Source organism: Crocuta crocuta, unplaced genomic scaffold (genome assembly GCF_008692635.1).
Source record: "Crocuta crocuta isolate KB4526 unplaced genomic scaffold, BGI_CrCroc_1.0 scaffold345, whole genome shotgun sequence".
NCBI classification, from domain to species: Eukaryota; Metazoa; Chordata; class Mammalia; order Carnivora; family Hyaenidae; genus Crocuta; species Crocuta crocuta.
Window position 1 is genome coordinate 374,213 of NW_027527574.1, and position 14,430 is coordinate 388,642.

At 40.3% G+C, this 14,430-nt stretch overlaps 1 protein-coding gene across 2 annotated transcripts in view; it reads right to left on the minus strand.

Moving 5' to 3' along the window:
- TTC29 (tetratricopeptide repeat domain 29) overlaps positions 1–14,430 on the minus strand; it is a 402,902-nt gene that overhangs the window by 345,430 nt on the left and 43,042 nt on the right. Inside the window, exons 3-5 of one of the 2 annotated variants that reach the window (XM_077770635.1) lie at positions 10,423–10,493; positions 9,888–9,959; positions 8,470–8,511 (exon numbers count right to left, since the gene is read on the minus strand). The gene's annotated coding sequence lies outside the window, so the exon portion shown is untranslated. Of the gene's footprint in view, positions 1–2,889; positions 2,930–8,469; positions 8,512–9,887; positions 9,960–10,422; positions 10,494–14,430 lie in introns of those variants that run through there. The other variant, XM_077770617.1, reaches the window with a different exon arrangement.

Consider the following 14,430-nt stretch of genomic DNA (forward strand, 5'->3'; position numbering starts at 1 on the left):
AACCAAAAAACAAATATTTTCTAGGCTGTGCTTTACACCAGCTTCTAGGTTACTTCCTTTCAGGGGTGGGGGGGAGTTTGCTTTAGATTATATATTCAGCTATAAATATGAGCAGATATATTTAAAAAACACACTGTTCTGATATACACTTACTTTTCTAAAATGTATGTTGAATCTCAAACCCAAATCAAAAAAGAAAACTATTCCTTTACCCCCAAGTTTAATATGGGGCAGATTTTCCATGACCCAAGTGTTCAAATATTTGCTTGACTCGAATCGACCTTTCTGACAGACCTGCTCAGACTCAGACAGATGTATGAGATCAGACTCATTCTGAGCCAAGCCAAGCTTTGTAACTTGTCAGACGTGTTCTTTGTGGAAATAGGATTGTAGCACAGGGGGGAGTTGGTGACACTCTTCTGGTGGATGGTCAATGTAATAATATTTACCATCATAACTTAATTATATAGACATAACAGCAACCTGGAAGTATATGACTACAGATATTGGAGTCTGAGCAAGAAAATGGAGATTCACTCTTATTGAATTTAAGTATATTTATATGCCCTTCTTCAAAAATTCCTCGGGTTTACATTTCTAAAGCTTTCCCCTGGTTTTCCCACTTGTCTCCCTCTGAGATAACATCCCCGGAGTCTACAATCACTGATTACGTCTTCAAGTCCTACCACGTCAGGGAGGATTTAGATTTCAGTATCCTGGGGAGGAATATATATAGAAGCAGAAGAACTTGTCTGGAACTAAGACCTTATTTAGGGATAATGGAAACCACCTAATGTATGTTATTAGCATTTGAGTTTCAGAGCGAAATGCTTTCTTAAGTGCTTGCTCTCAAGTACCCGCCTCATACTTGTAGCACTTTGTTAGGGCTTGGCCTCTTTCCTAAATATAATTGTTTGTATGTCCAGAAATATATAATGGAATCTCATAAACACAGAGAGACATTTTAAGATCACCCAGCATTAACTAGAAGCAGCCTTTCTTACCTCTCACGAATTCTGCCCCATTGGGATTTAGAATAGGGCTCATAAGTGCCGAAACTTAATAATCTACCAGATCTTCCTCACACTTCTTAGTGAATTCAAGAGGGTTTTTAAAGATCATAATTTTTGTGTTTTCTCTCCCTTCTAGCAGTTTAAAGATGAGGCTTTCTGCTCCACATCCCTGCTTACAAATTATGTTTTCAAACAAGGAATTACGGTTGCCCTTTCTGTTACTCATTTCCTTGATTCCCACCTTCCTTTTGTCCTTATGTGCATCAAGCTTCCTGGCAGTGCCATGCATTTCATTTACAACCATGTTTCTGATGGCCATTGGGCTCTACCTCCTGGTCTGCATGGGCTTTTTCCAACCGGCACCTTCAGCTTTTCTTCATGCTCATCTGCCTGAGCCTCTGGCCACAGCCTGGTGCTTCTCTATCTTAGGCCGCCCCACATTTTCCCCACCACTCCAGAAAGAGATTTCCCGTTCTCAAGTTAACTGCTAGCCCGGAACTTTTTAAGAACTTTTAAAAGCCCCCAGGTCTCATCACTCCCTTCCTCCCTCCCTCCCTCTCCCTCTCTCTCCTAGAACTTTTCAAGAAACTTTTAAAAGCCTCAGTTGTCTCATCTCTCTCTCTCCCTCCCTTCCTCCCTCCCTCCCTCCCTCCCTCCTTCCCTCTCTCTCTCTCTCTCCTAGAACTTTTCAAGAAACTTTTAAAAGCCTCTGGGTTTCATCTCTCTCTCTCTCTTTCCCACCCCCCCTCCCCCCACTTTTTCTTTCCTTCATGAGTGGTGGTGGTCGAAGCTCAGTCACATCTTTCAGAGTTAAGGTGGGCAGCAAAAGCCTTTGGTTTTGTCTGCTGGAAGATTACTGCTTCCTTGTGGTGGAGATACTGTGCTCTTCCCAGAGCCTAGAGTGGGGCTGTCACTCTCTGTCAGGTTCAGAAGGGCTTTTTTTTATTGTCCCTGTCAGTTAGCAGCCCAAGGTTACTGCCAGCTCTCTGTCAGGGCTTTGATTTTTGTCAGCTATGGCCAGGTCCTTTTAGTTATCTGCAATCTTTTCAGCTTTGTTCAGGCTGAGCTCTACTTGTCTACTAATTAGCTCTTTGGAGATTTCCCTTTTAAAACTCACTATCACAGAGGACAGGAACCGTTCAAAAGTTTTGTGTTTCATAGAAATTCCATATTCATCCATATCTCATACAGCCATATTCTTAAAATTAAAAGTGGCAGGTCAGGCCAATTTAAGGTATAGAAGTAACATCGTCTATAAAGGAAGACCTTCAGGTTCTTGATCAGGTATGTAGATGAGTGACAGGGAAAGGAAAGGGTTTACATCAAAAAAAAAAAAAACACTGAGGGGTACAAATTAAAAAGAAACTATCACTCTGTATAACATATTCACATTTTCTTTATCTTCTGGTGTGCAAATATTGTGCTAGCTGAATATAAAAGTAGCACAACTTTAGGGTACAAAAAAAAACACACTGTAATAACATCAAGAGTGGTCTTACATCAAGGAGGGCCCTGAGGATGTCTTTGTTGTCAACTTCAGAAGAAAAGAGAGGAACAGAAGAGGAAACTGGCAGAAGGAATAGATGCCAAAGAGAACTCAAAGGATTAGGTCCGGGTGAGGTGATCGGTATTCGAAAACAGTCTGCCTTCTGGCTCTGATCTAAGGGAATAGGCTGGCAGCCAAGCCAGAGGGCATAGCAGCACAAACACACCTTCAGCACACTGCTTGAGGGTTGCCTCGGTGCCTTAGAAATTGTGCTGGCAATTAGAAATAAAGCTATGGAAGAGCAATACGCAAAATACTCTATCTCTATATATACAAAATTCTGCTTTTTGCATAATTCCTAACCTGGTTGACCCCTCCACACAGACTTACCTTTTCTTCGTCTCTCTCTCTCCCTCTCTGTTTCTTTTCTTTTTTCTTTCTTTTTTTTTTTTTTATTTTGACAAGCTCTCCTTCTTTTCTCGGCTCCTAAGTACATTTTTCTTCTGCTAACTTAGTGCTGTTGTAGGTTGCGCTTACATTGCATTTACACACTGTTAATGCCTGCAAGATGAAAGTAAAAACCTTTGAATATATTAATGCTATAACACAGATGTCTTACTTTTTACTCTTTTTTTTTTTTAAGCAAGTTGATGTGGCTAATAATGATGCAGATTGTGCTGGATGGATGTACAGATGAAACAGGGGAATACAGATTAAATAAAAATTTCTTCAAAGCTTACGTTTGCTTCATAATTTAACTTCTGGGCTTGTCTCAGTGGTAGTAGGTGCAACCAGGCATCATAACATTGTTCTGAAACATCTTGGCATCGCAGACCCACAATCATCCAAACAGCAGTGCCGTACTTCTCCAAAGCGAGAAGAAAGTCACAGTAGGGAAAATAGACTGCCGGTGGCTCTATCCACACGGGCCTGACCCAACTGCTCATAAGGGGGCAGCTGTGAGAAGTCAGGAACCAGGTGTGCTGCTTAAGAACTAATCTGCTTGTATACTGAACTTCACTGTTTGTATCTACATTCAAAGCACCAATAGCTTCTTGCCGATACGGAATATGGTGTGTGCCAGAGGTAGCCCTGTGCTCACTCTGGAAACATCCATGGAATGACTCTTTCATTTAGGTCTTTTAAACAATGAATGAAAGGGGGCAATAATGACACAGGCCTTGGACCAGGCCAGGACCTAAAAGACCATAAGTTTCTCTTTTATGTATCCGCTCATTCAAGGAACATTTATTAGAATAGCACCCTGTGCCCGGGATTTTGCTGGGTCCCCAGGATATGAGGATGGGTGAGACATACACGTTTCCTCAAGGGTCTCATCAGAAGGGGGCATGGGTAAGCAGAAAACTTATAATATCATCTTTTAAAGGAATGGAAAGTGCTGTGGGGTCTTTTAGGAAGGAATGGGACTGTCTGCCAGGCCAAATGTGGAAAGACTGCATCTGAGGTCTGCATCTTTAATGCGTGAGGAGAAGCTTTACCAGGTGATGCATGTGTTGAGGCCTGGACCCATGGACAGGCAGCAGCACTGGAAAGTGGTGAGAATGCCAGAGCTTAGCCTGTGTGTGTGTGTGTGTGTGTGTGTGTGTGTGACACCGGGGAAAGAATGATAGGTGATGAGACTAGGGGAGTAGGTTTGAAGCATACCCTACAAGGACTCCTATGTGAAACTAAAGCATTCAGCATCTACTCTACAGGCAACAGGAAACCAACTAGAAGCTTCCAGCAAAGGGGAAGGGTAACATGATCTGACATCCTTTTTATGATGAACTGTGATAGCTGGAAACACCTCCAGCAAAGACTGGTGCAAGGAGGTAATCTGGGGCATATACAGTTCCCCAGATGGGGATGGCAGTAGTCAGCTAAAGACAAGAGCCTAGATTCAAGACACACTTTGAGGGACTTAGACTAGCAGACTTGAGCTACAGCAAGAACTTTCTGCCAGTGGCCATCTTATTCGTTACCCTTCACCTCCGGTACTACCTAATCTGATGTGGGCAGTTCTGAGGTAACTTGCTGAGAATCCCAGGTTTCTTTCTGGGGAAAGGGAACTCCATTCATAAGGGTCTGATAAGATACATGAAAGAAACAGTCTTCTTCTGCCGTACACAGTGTGTTTGGTGAACACAGACAGCAGCCATGCCCTGATGCACAGTGTTATCTTTCCTGCACCTAAATAGAACACTGAAGAAATTACCCACCTCATAATGCTCTCTTGAATGAATGAATCAGAATGAGAGACAAAACTGGAGTGCAAACTGTGTGTGTGTGTGTGTGTGTGTGTGTGTGTATCCCTCACAGATTGTAAAAACCCACTGCATTTGTTTAAAATAGTTATAAGAATGTAAAGATCACTTTTACTTTTTTTCATCTTGAGAAGTGGCCAGTTTATTATAAACAATAGAAAAGTTACCCTCTAGTGCTATTTGGAAATAAGTGCTCATCATCCCTTTGTGGGATTAAGACTAAGCATACGTTGTTGCGGTAGTGGTCTATAATGTCGATATCTTGGCCTCCTAAGTGATACACACAGCACGTCTATGTGCCCACATGGCAGATCTTCAGAGAATGACTGTCTAGGCCTTGTGCTTTTTTGGAGGCGATGAGGTCCTGATGCTGCCAGAGAGGAGATCTATTACCTTCTGCTGATGTTTCTAAAAAGTCAATAGGTAAACAGGGCTGACAGGGACAGTTGAGCAGTTTGTGTCCTGAACAAGGATAAGGATACTCAACTGAGGGGTGAGTGGCAACTGGGATCTAGAAATTGTGTCTGACTTGAGGGAGGCTTTTTCTTAATCACATCTAAGTGCTAGATGGGAAGATGGGATTCTGGGTTTAAGGTAAAAGGACTAGAAGGAATGGAAATGATACTGCTAAGACCAGTTTCATGGACAATGCCCCGAACATATCCACTCCCCAGTATGCATTCTGTCCTTTTATACTATCTTCTCTTTGTTTCCTCTCAGCGGCTTTTGAGCATCAAATCTAGTCTTGCTGTTTGGACTTTCCCTCTCACACTCTACTTGGTTAGTACAGTTTTAAAGGAGGCTGAAAGGAAACAGGCGCACACTGTGTCTTAAACATGATTGACGCAGCCATCTGTCAGGCGCCAGGGGCATCTGGAAGAGACGGCGCTCCATGCTCATCTGGCCAACTGGCCGAGTGCGGGACCCGAATAATGACGTTAGCGAAGTGGAAGCGTTGTCCACTGGATGAAACTGCAGACATTACTTATGGATGACATGAGGTCAAAAGAGGTCAGAAAAGACGAGAGAGGAGCTGGCCATGACAGCTGTCCACGCTGCCCCTGAGACGCGTCATCACCGCATCAGAGCTGGGGTTGCATCTTCTCACAGCCAAGTGTTTCTGTTCACCCAGAAGCATTGTTGCTGCAGCATTTCAGACTCAGGCAAGTCTCCCAGATAGAGATAGGCTCATGGAGAAGGATGCAGGAAGCATGGACCACTCTGGAAATCATGACAGCCTTCGCATCCTGTTTGTGCTCTTCTTGGGAGCCTGACTGCCAGAGTGAGCACCCTGCAAGGGCAGCTATTAGCATTGTGGTCAGTCCGCAAGCCTCCAACCAAATGAAAGCACACATACAGGCATGAGTGAATGGGCAGCCTGAGGACTGCAAAGGACATAGGGGCTGATGTGGAGAGTTGGGGAGAGAGCTTTTTAAGAACAGGTGTCATGGAAGAAAAGTCTTAAGTATAAATCTTTTATTGTATAGTCAAATAAAAAGGTCCACTCCTGTGAATGATAGTGCACCACTGTCTGCCTGATTTTGTGGAGAGGTATCAAGTTAAGAGGTTAGAGACTTATAACAGGATTTATTCTTTTTTTTTAAGTTTATCTATTTTTGAGAGAGAGAGAGAGAGGCAGAGACAGAGACAGAAAGCAAGCCAGGGAGGGGCAGAGAGAGAGAGAGAGAGAGAGAGAGAGAGAATCTGAAGCAGGCTCCAGGCTCCAACCTGTCAGCAGGTTGTGACTCAACCTTTGTGACTCAACCTTTGTGACAATTTGTGACTCAAACCCACAAATTGTGAGATCATAACCTGAGTGGAAGTTGGATGCTTAACCGCCTGAGCCACCCAGATGTCCTATAACAGGATTTATTCTACCTTAATACATATGAAGCCTTGAAACAATATCATTTCAGTCTTTTATAAACTGCCTCTTACCTAGGGCCAGAAATATTAACACAAAGAATAAATTTAGATACTTAATTTTATCACTTATAAAGTTTCTATCTTCTTGCACAAGAAAATAGATATTAGATTGACAATTTGTCACTTCATTAAATGTTTCAAAGCCCCCTTTAATTTATTTATTTAATTTTTAAGTGTTTATTTTTGAGAGAAAGAGTGTGTGTGAGGAAAGGAGAGGCAGAGAGAGAGGGAGACATAGAATCCAAAACAGGCTCCAGGCTCTGATCTGTCAGCACAGCCCAACATGGGGCTCGAACCATGAACCAGAAGATCATGGCCTAAGTGAAAGTCGGATGCTTAGCCAACTGAGCCACCCATGTGCCCCTCAAAGCCCCCTTTTAATTTCACCTTGAATACTGTCCCAATAATAGCCACCATGTATAGAATGAAACACAAATATATGCATTTTATGTGAAAAATAACTATTAATATTAACCTTAAGGAGTTAAAGGTTAAAAAAGAGCACAGCTCCAATTCTCAAGTATAATAAATCAGTCCAGTTTGGAGTCAAGGTTGTAAAAACATGTCTAGAGCTCCTTACTGTAAACACAATGAGATCAAGAATGCTTCCCCCTGGAGAAGCAAAAAAAATGCATTTCTAAATTGCAAGCACTTCCAGCATATTGCTTGATGCCGAACACAGCTTCCTTCTGTTGCACTTTAATGCTATTCTTTTCACAGATGAAAGTTTCATTAAAAAAAAAAAGGAAAGGATACAGGAATATGTAGATAGTATGGGAGTGATGGCTAGGAGGGATAGCAATAGTTTATGTGGTCTGGGAATTCTCTTCTATGTCACCATCCTCCCCCTTCAGTGAGTGTAGCAAAATAATTGGCCAACATAATTAAATATGAATCCACATAACTTCAGACTCTGAACGTGTGATCAGTCCTTTGATAGGCTAAAAGAGGTGCTTCACCCAGCCCTGTATTCCAAAAGCAAAGTGGAAAAACCTGTACTTTCTTTGATTTGTGAAAAGATGCCTGTGCTGTAAATAAGGAGCACGTACTTGACATTTCCTTAGGAAGACATCTGAAACCTCAGAATGTATTTATCACAAATGCAGTGGGACATTATAACATATTATAGTCCTTCAGTCCCATTTTTCCCCACCAGCACTCATATGTTCTGAGAAGAAAGAACTTTTCAGCTTATTTGGAAGGCAGCAGCACCATGGAACTAAAATAAAACAAAAAAGCAAAAAAGAAAAAGAAAAGAAAAGAAAAGAAAAGAAAAGAAAAGAAAAGAAAAGAAAAGAAACAAAACCAAAACCCCATAATGTAATGGTGATCAGCAGTTAGATAATGAATCAATAAGACCTGTGGTAGACAGAGCTCTTTACCAGGTACTATGAAGAGGTATAAATAAAATGGCCAATAGATATCCTTCCCTCAAAGGGTCCTTAGTCAAATATATACTTGTCTATGTATAAACAAATGCATGTGAATGTATAAACAGCACATGAATCTTAAACAACCAGAGCATGCAAAACCAATTACAACCAAACACACATGAGTTCGTGCAGAAGTCCCTCCCGCACAGGCTGATTTCCTTTCCTTTGAGATGGCCTCAAAACCTGGAACTGCCAGCCACAGAAACAGCTGGATGACAGTACTGTCCACAGGATAAACTTATTCATTTTCTGTCAAAGCTTTTATTTATTGTGAGATAGGACAGTAGTTACAGTTTGATCATATGATAGAGGTTTAATAAAATTAATCCAATAACTGATGTACTCACCCTTCTTCCTTGATGGTTTTCAAGCACTGAACTTTGTTTTGGCTAAAAAGAAAAGGAGGTAATTTGTAAACTTTTTCCTGCAATATTTATCCATTTTTTAAAAAAAAATATTTATTTATTTTGAGAGAGGGAAAAAGAGTGTGTGCACACAATGGGAGGAGGGGAAAGAGTAGAGAGAGAGAGAGATGGAGGGAGAGAATCCCAAGCAGGCTCTGTGCTGACAGCACTGACCCAACTCAGGGTTTAATCCCACAAACCCTGAGATCATGACCTGAGCTAAAATCAAGAGTCAGACACTTACCGAGCCACTCTGGTGCCCCTAACTTACAATATTTAAATAAGGTACCTGAAAGATGATTTTTTTAGCTTAATTAGAGGGAAATGGTACACATCTCTATGACAAAACTTAGGGAATTTAAATTTAGAAGCTATAAAATGAGAAGGCTTTTAACAGATTTCCCCCCTTAAGAATTACTAACAGAAACTATCATCCTAATATTACCATCATCTTAACATTTAGCATTTTAATATTAGGAAAAAGTATCTGATTATAAGAAATAATTTCTCATAGAAAGTTATAACATTTACAACCAAATCTCATGAATATTCAAAAGGAATAAGTAGAAGGTCTACCTGAGTATAGACTGCTATTTTTCATAAAGATCCAATTCATAAAACAGTAATGATACCATTGTAAACCTGGCAGGAACATGAGTCCAGTAAAAAGCTACCAATCACCAAAGTTGGTTTAAGAAATTAGGGAGGTAAGTGAATTGTTAACAGGAGTCTCCCCGTCTCAACAGCTATCCTCATAGCGATACAAGTGAACGGTCAAACAAGTTCATCACAGTTTTGGTATCTATGAGTTATCACTACTTTGAGAAGCAGTGTGGTTGATTTAAGTGACAAAAGCATTATTTCAAATCCATCTGTACCATATATGAGTCGGTTCTTTGGAGTCTTCTTTAACATTTTGATAAGCATCTATGGGGATTTTGTGAGAAATAATATGCACCTGAAAGAGCCCAAAACACAAGGAAGAAAAGGACCTACAGAGCCCAGGTAAAACTGCCATATATGAACTGTCCATTTATATAAATTCTATTAATTATAAAATGGAAATGTAGGGGCGCCTGGGTGGCTTAGTCGGTTAAGCGTCCGACTTTCGCTTAGGTCATGATCTCGTGGTTCGTGGGTTCGAGCCCCGTGTCGGCCTCTGTGCTGACTGCCAGCTCAGAGCCTGGAGCCTGTTTCAGAGTCTGTGTCTTCCTCTCTTTCTGACCCTCCCCTGCTCACGCTGTCTCTCTCTCTCTCTCCTAGAAATAAATAAAACATTTTAAAAAATAAAAAAAATAAAATGGAAATGTAATATTTATGTAATAGAGTAATAAAAATAATTGGTAGATAAAATTACAAACCTGAAACTCTTGAAACACCTTCTGAGTCTTCATTTTAGAGATAGCTTACATGTACTGATTCACATGAAACTGCTGTCCAAAAGAAAAAGAGTGGAGACTTTGATGGTATACCATAATCTCCCTTGCTGCCCCCCAACAAATCCTTAATAAAAAGATAAGTTACTTAGTGCAGCAGAGATAGTTTACTTTTTAAAATGTCTTTTTTGAAAAAAAAAAAATGTGGGGCCTCTGGGTGGCTCAGCCACTTAAGCACCCAACTCTTGATTTCAGCTCAGGTCATAATCTCACAGTCACAGGATGGAGCCCCTCCAACAGGCTCCATGCTGACAGTACACAGCCTGCTTGGGAATGTCTCTCTTCCCCCACAAAAGAAAAAAATTCTTGGAACTGTGGGAATTGTAGAGAAACATGACAAATGCCATTGGAATGAGGTAGAGCAGAAAGGTCTCTGGCCATGGGGTCCAGGACCCCAGTGTCAGGCCCTGGGAGGGCGGTCTGTGCGTCCGTTTCCCGCCCATACAAGGCAGAAGCTCACCTCAGCTCCCACTGCTGACCGTCCAGTATTCTCATTACGCGGGTCTGAAAGAACCGCTTCTCTGACACATCCTGGAGGCAGAGGAGAGGCTAAAGATGTTAAAAGCAAGTTAAACATCCATGATGAATTCCTGAGGGCACTGCTTAGTGAGGGCTTTGGACCTGAGAAAAAGCCATTCTGAAATTCTGAGGTTTGAGTACTGAGAGTCAATTCCTGCAACCATGCTATCATCCTTTCATCTGCAACAACAGTAACACGGACAGAAAAATCATGCATAAAATGCATTTTGTTTTAATTAACTTTGAACATATTAAATATATGAACTCCAACAAGTCAAAATTTATTTGCAAACACACTTACAAATCCTGACACATGACAAAGTTTTCATGTTATACAATCTGCTTTATAACTAATCTATAACATGTCACTTTTTCATGCTTTAGAAGCTACCTAAGTATCCTCCGAAGGTGTTAAAAGGCGGTGGGGGGAGAGGCAGAAGGGGACCTTGATTATTTTTTATAAAACTGGTAGGACAGAGCTGTTTGCAGATTCCCTCCAGAGTGACAGGTGTTTGTGTCAGGCAGGGTAAGACTCACGCCAGGCCAGGTAAACACCTAGGAGACGTGGCACATTAGCTTGAAATGCTGGAGGAAGTTGGGCTCCAGCTGAGATTGTTGCACCCTTGTTTCTTGTGCTTGACTAGGAGAGGGTGAAAAACTATAATTAGAAATTATGTGGGATACAAAAAGCAAAGCAACTTCCGTGTCATAAAAGCGACGTGGCTTCTACCTGGTCCCTTTTGGGCTAAGTAAGCTGTTTGATCAGCTTCTCTCAGTCTCTGTGGATGTCCTTATAGGAGTCTAATTGAAGGACTCCTGTTCTCTTTTTATTTTTGCTCTATGAAAAATGTATTGGAGATGTCTCATAATGAACTTTGATATGGTGAAATGATAATAATGTCCTAATTATATATAAAAATGTAATTACACTTGCTTCTATTATAGAAAAACTCCCTTTATAATGAAGTGTTATGTTGGAAAAAGATTTTCATTATAGGCAGACTCCTTTACTTGTTAATTTGAGCTCTGATTCATCATTTTAATATTAAAAAAATTCTTTGTAAGTTACTTTTGATGTGTCTCATTTATGGTTCATTTCACTTCCTGGGCACCACCAGGAGCCCAAATCCAAACTTCTTTGAAAGACACTTAAAAATACATCTTTCAAAAGGAATTCTTCTTTCTATGTGGTGGAACAGCGGTAGTCAAGAAAAATATTACTGATCTTCTCATTTACTTGAGCTCTGAAAACTTTTGTTCTGAAATTTGGAAACAAAAGATATACTGGCTTCTTAGTTAAAAATCTGGCATGCATAAGATGGTTGCATATAGACAATTTAAAAATAGGGTTTAGCCAATAATCAATTACATAGGTGACTTCACGGCATTCAAACAATACGGCTTCTTTTCTACTCCTTTTGGGACGGCTCAAAGCGTGATTTCACCAAATCAAGGAAAAAAAAACTTGAGGGTACAACAAATCCATCTTCTTTGCCCTTTGCCCTAACAAATCTGGTCAGAGTCTTATTAGGAAAAATAATTACATGGTTAAAATTAGTTTTGAGGTATTTAGTTACTCAGCTGAACCTATCTACCACCATTACAGGGGATGAATATCGCATCGTTAACACTAGAAAAAAAGAGATTAAGCTATAAACTCTCAAAATCAACAAGAAAATTTAATTTAAATAAAGACCTTCAACAGTGTTGCAAGAAAAATCCAAAAATTAACCTACAAGTACTACAGAGTATTATATTTATTTTAAGGCATCTAGTTTCAGATTTTAAGAAAGATTAACTTATTGGGGCACCTGAGTGGATCAGTCAATTAAGTTTCTGACTTTAGCTTAGGTAGTGATCTCACAGTTCATGGGTTCAAGCCCAGCATCGGACTCTGTGCAGAGCCTGGAGTCTGCTTGAGATTCTGTGTCTCCCTCTCTCTCTGTCCCTCCCCTGCTCACTCTCTCTCTCTCTCTAAAATAAAGATTAAAAATTTTAAGAAAGATTAATTTATTTAAAAGTAATTTCTTAATAGAGTGGTGGGTCCTTAGAAATGAGACTATGATTTATGTAAGTCTGACTTTTACAAAATCAGAACCACTACCTACATTTATTGTCCTATAATCTGCGAGTAGAATAGGAATCTTGAAAATTCTAGAGAATTCCAACTTCTTTGATAACCTCTTCGTGAATAGAGTGACTGTAGGAATGTCATGATAACTTAAGTTATGAAACTTTAAAGGAGTTGTATTTGACTCCCTGTCCACTGTCCTGACCCTACATTCAGTCTACAATGAATCCTTCTGACTCTACCTCCTACGTATCTCTCAAACCCACTGCACCCCATCCCTCACCTCCCAGTCTAAACCACTGCCACATCTCTTGGATTCCTGCAATGGCCTCCTAGTCTCTTTTCTTCCTCCCCAATCCATTCTCCAAGTATGAGTTAATGATCTTGTAAATCATAAACCAAGCCATGCCACTTCCCTGCATAAATCCTTCCCAAGGTTTCCCGGTGCACTCAGAATAAAATCCAAGTTCCTTACATGGTAAGGATGTTAGGCTACGATGACCTGATTCCTACATACCCCTTCTACTTTACCTCTTGCCACTCCCCTTCACACACTCAACTGCTCTCAGACACACTGACAGACACTTACACACACCACACCCTGCTGCCTCTGCCCACAGTGCTCTTTTCCAAATGTGTTACATGGCTGGGCTCTTTTCACACCTCAGTTTCAATGCCTGGTAACCTGTCTGAGCAAGGACCAACTTTGGCAGTCTTCTCTCCCACTATTCCTATTTCCTCTTTGACTCTACCTTCCCTGTCACTCATTTAGGCACTGGTTTTATTTCTCTACCCTTCATGAGATGTGGCTTTGAATAATAAGAGTCATGCACTGTCCCAAACCACATCCACGTTCCCATCACTTGCCTCCCAGAATCTAAGCCTCCTGGTTCTCCCAACTTTATCAGACATATCCGCACCACTGGGCCTCTGTTCATCTTCTCTCCTCTATGTGGAACAATCTGGAGACTTTCCAAATCCTTCTTGTCATTTCCACTCAAATGCCACCTCCTCCCAGAAGACTTCTTTGATTCCCTTATTAGAATTAACTTATCCTTGTGACTCAGCACCACTTTATTTACAGTATGAATCCCATCATGGTTTGCACCAAGGTTAGTTGTATATAGGTGTGTCACATCCACAACCATACTTCTGATTGTTTGGGGGCATTTCTCTTAATACGAGTTTTTCCATTTTTAAACAACATTTAATTGATGCCTTCCCTTTACCTACTTTCAGCAAATAAATTGTATAACTTACTAGACAAAGGATAATTACACTTATTAAACAAAACTGCTAAATAATTTAATGACTTTGCATATCAGAATTTTCATAAATATCTCTAAAATCACTGCTATTGTTAGACATTAACAATAAGTAATGTAATTGTAAAATAATTAAAATCCCTATTTGGCAAATAATGGCAACCAATCATGTTTCCTCCTTTATATTTTTACTTTTATTCAAATGGAAATGGAAAGCCATTCCATGTCTAATGTGGATGATACTGTAAGAATGTAAATATGATGATGTCTCAAATATGACAACATGAACTCATGAATCCCAAAAGGGAACACAGCACTTAATATTAACACAAGGAAGACAGAGCCAAGAATACCCATTGATTTTGATTTTCAAAAAAAAAAAAAAACTTTACACAACTCATATTTGGTAAAAGGTAAGTATGAGTAACTGATAACTGGTCTACTTTAATTCCCACTCAAAAGGATAGGTATAACAAGCAATGATAGTACATTAAACTCAAAAGAGTGGGATTTCAGAATTGACGAAGTCCCTCTTGGGTTTTTGGACATTTTGAGGTTTTCATTTCTCTACTTGTAAGATCTTTCAAGTTGTCTCATTTTAAATGTTAAAAAG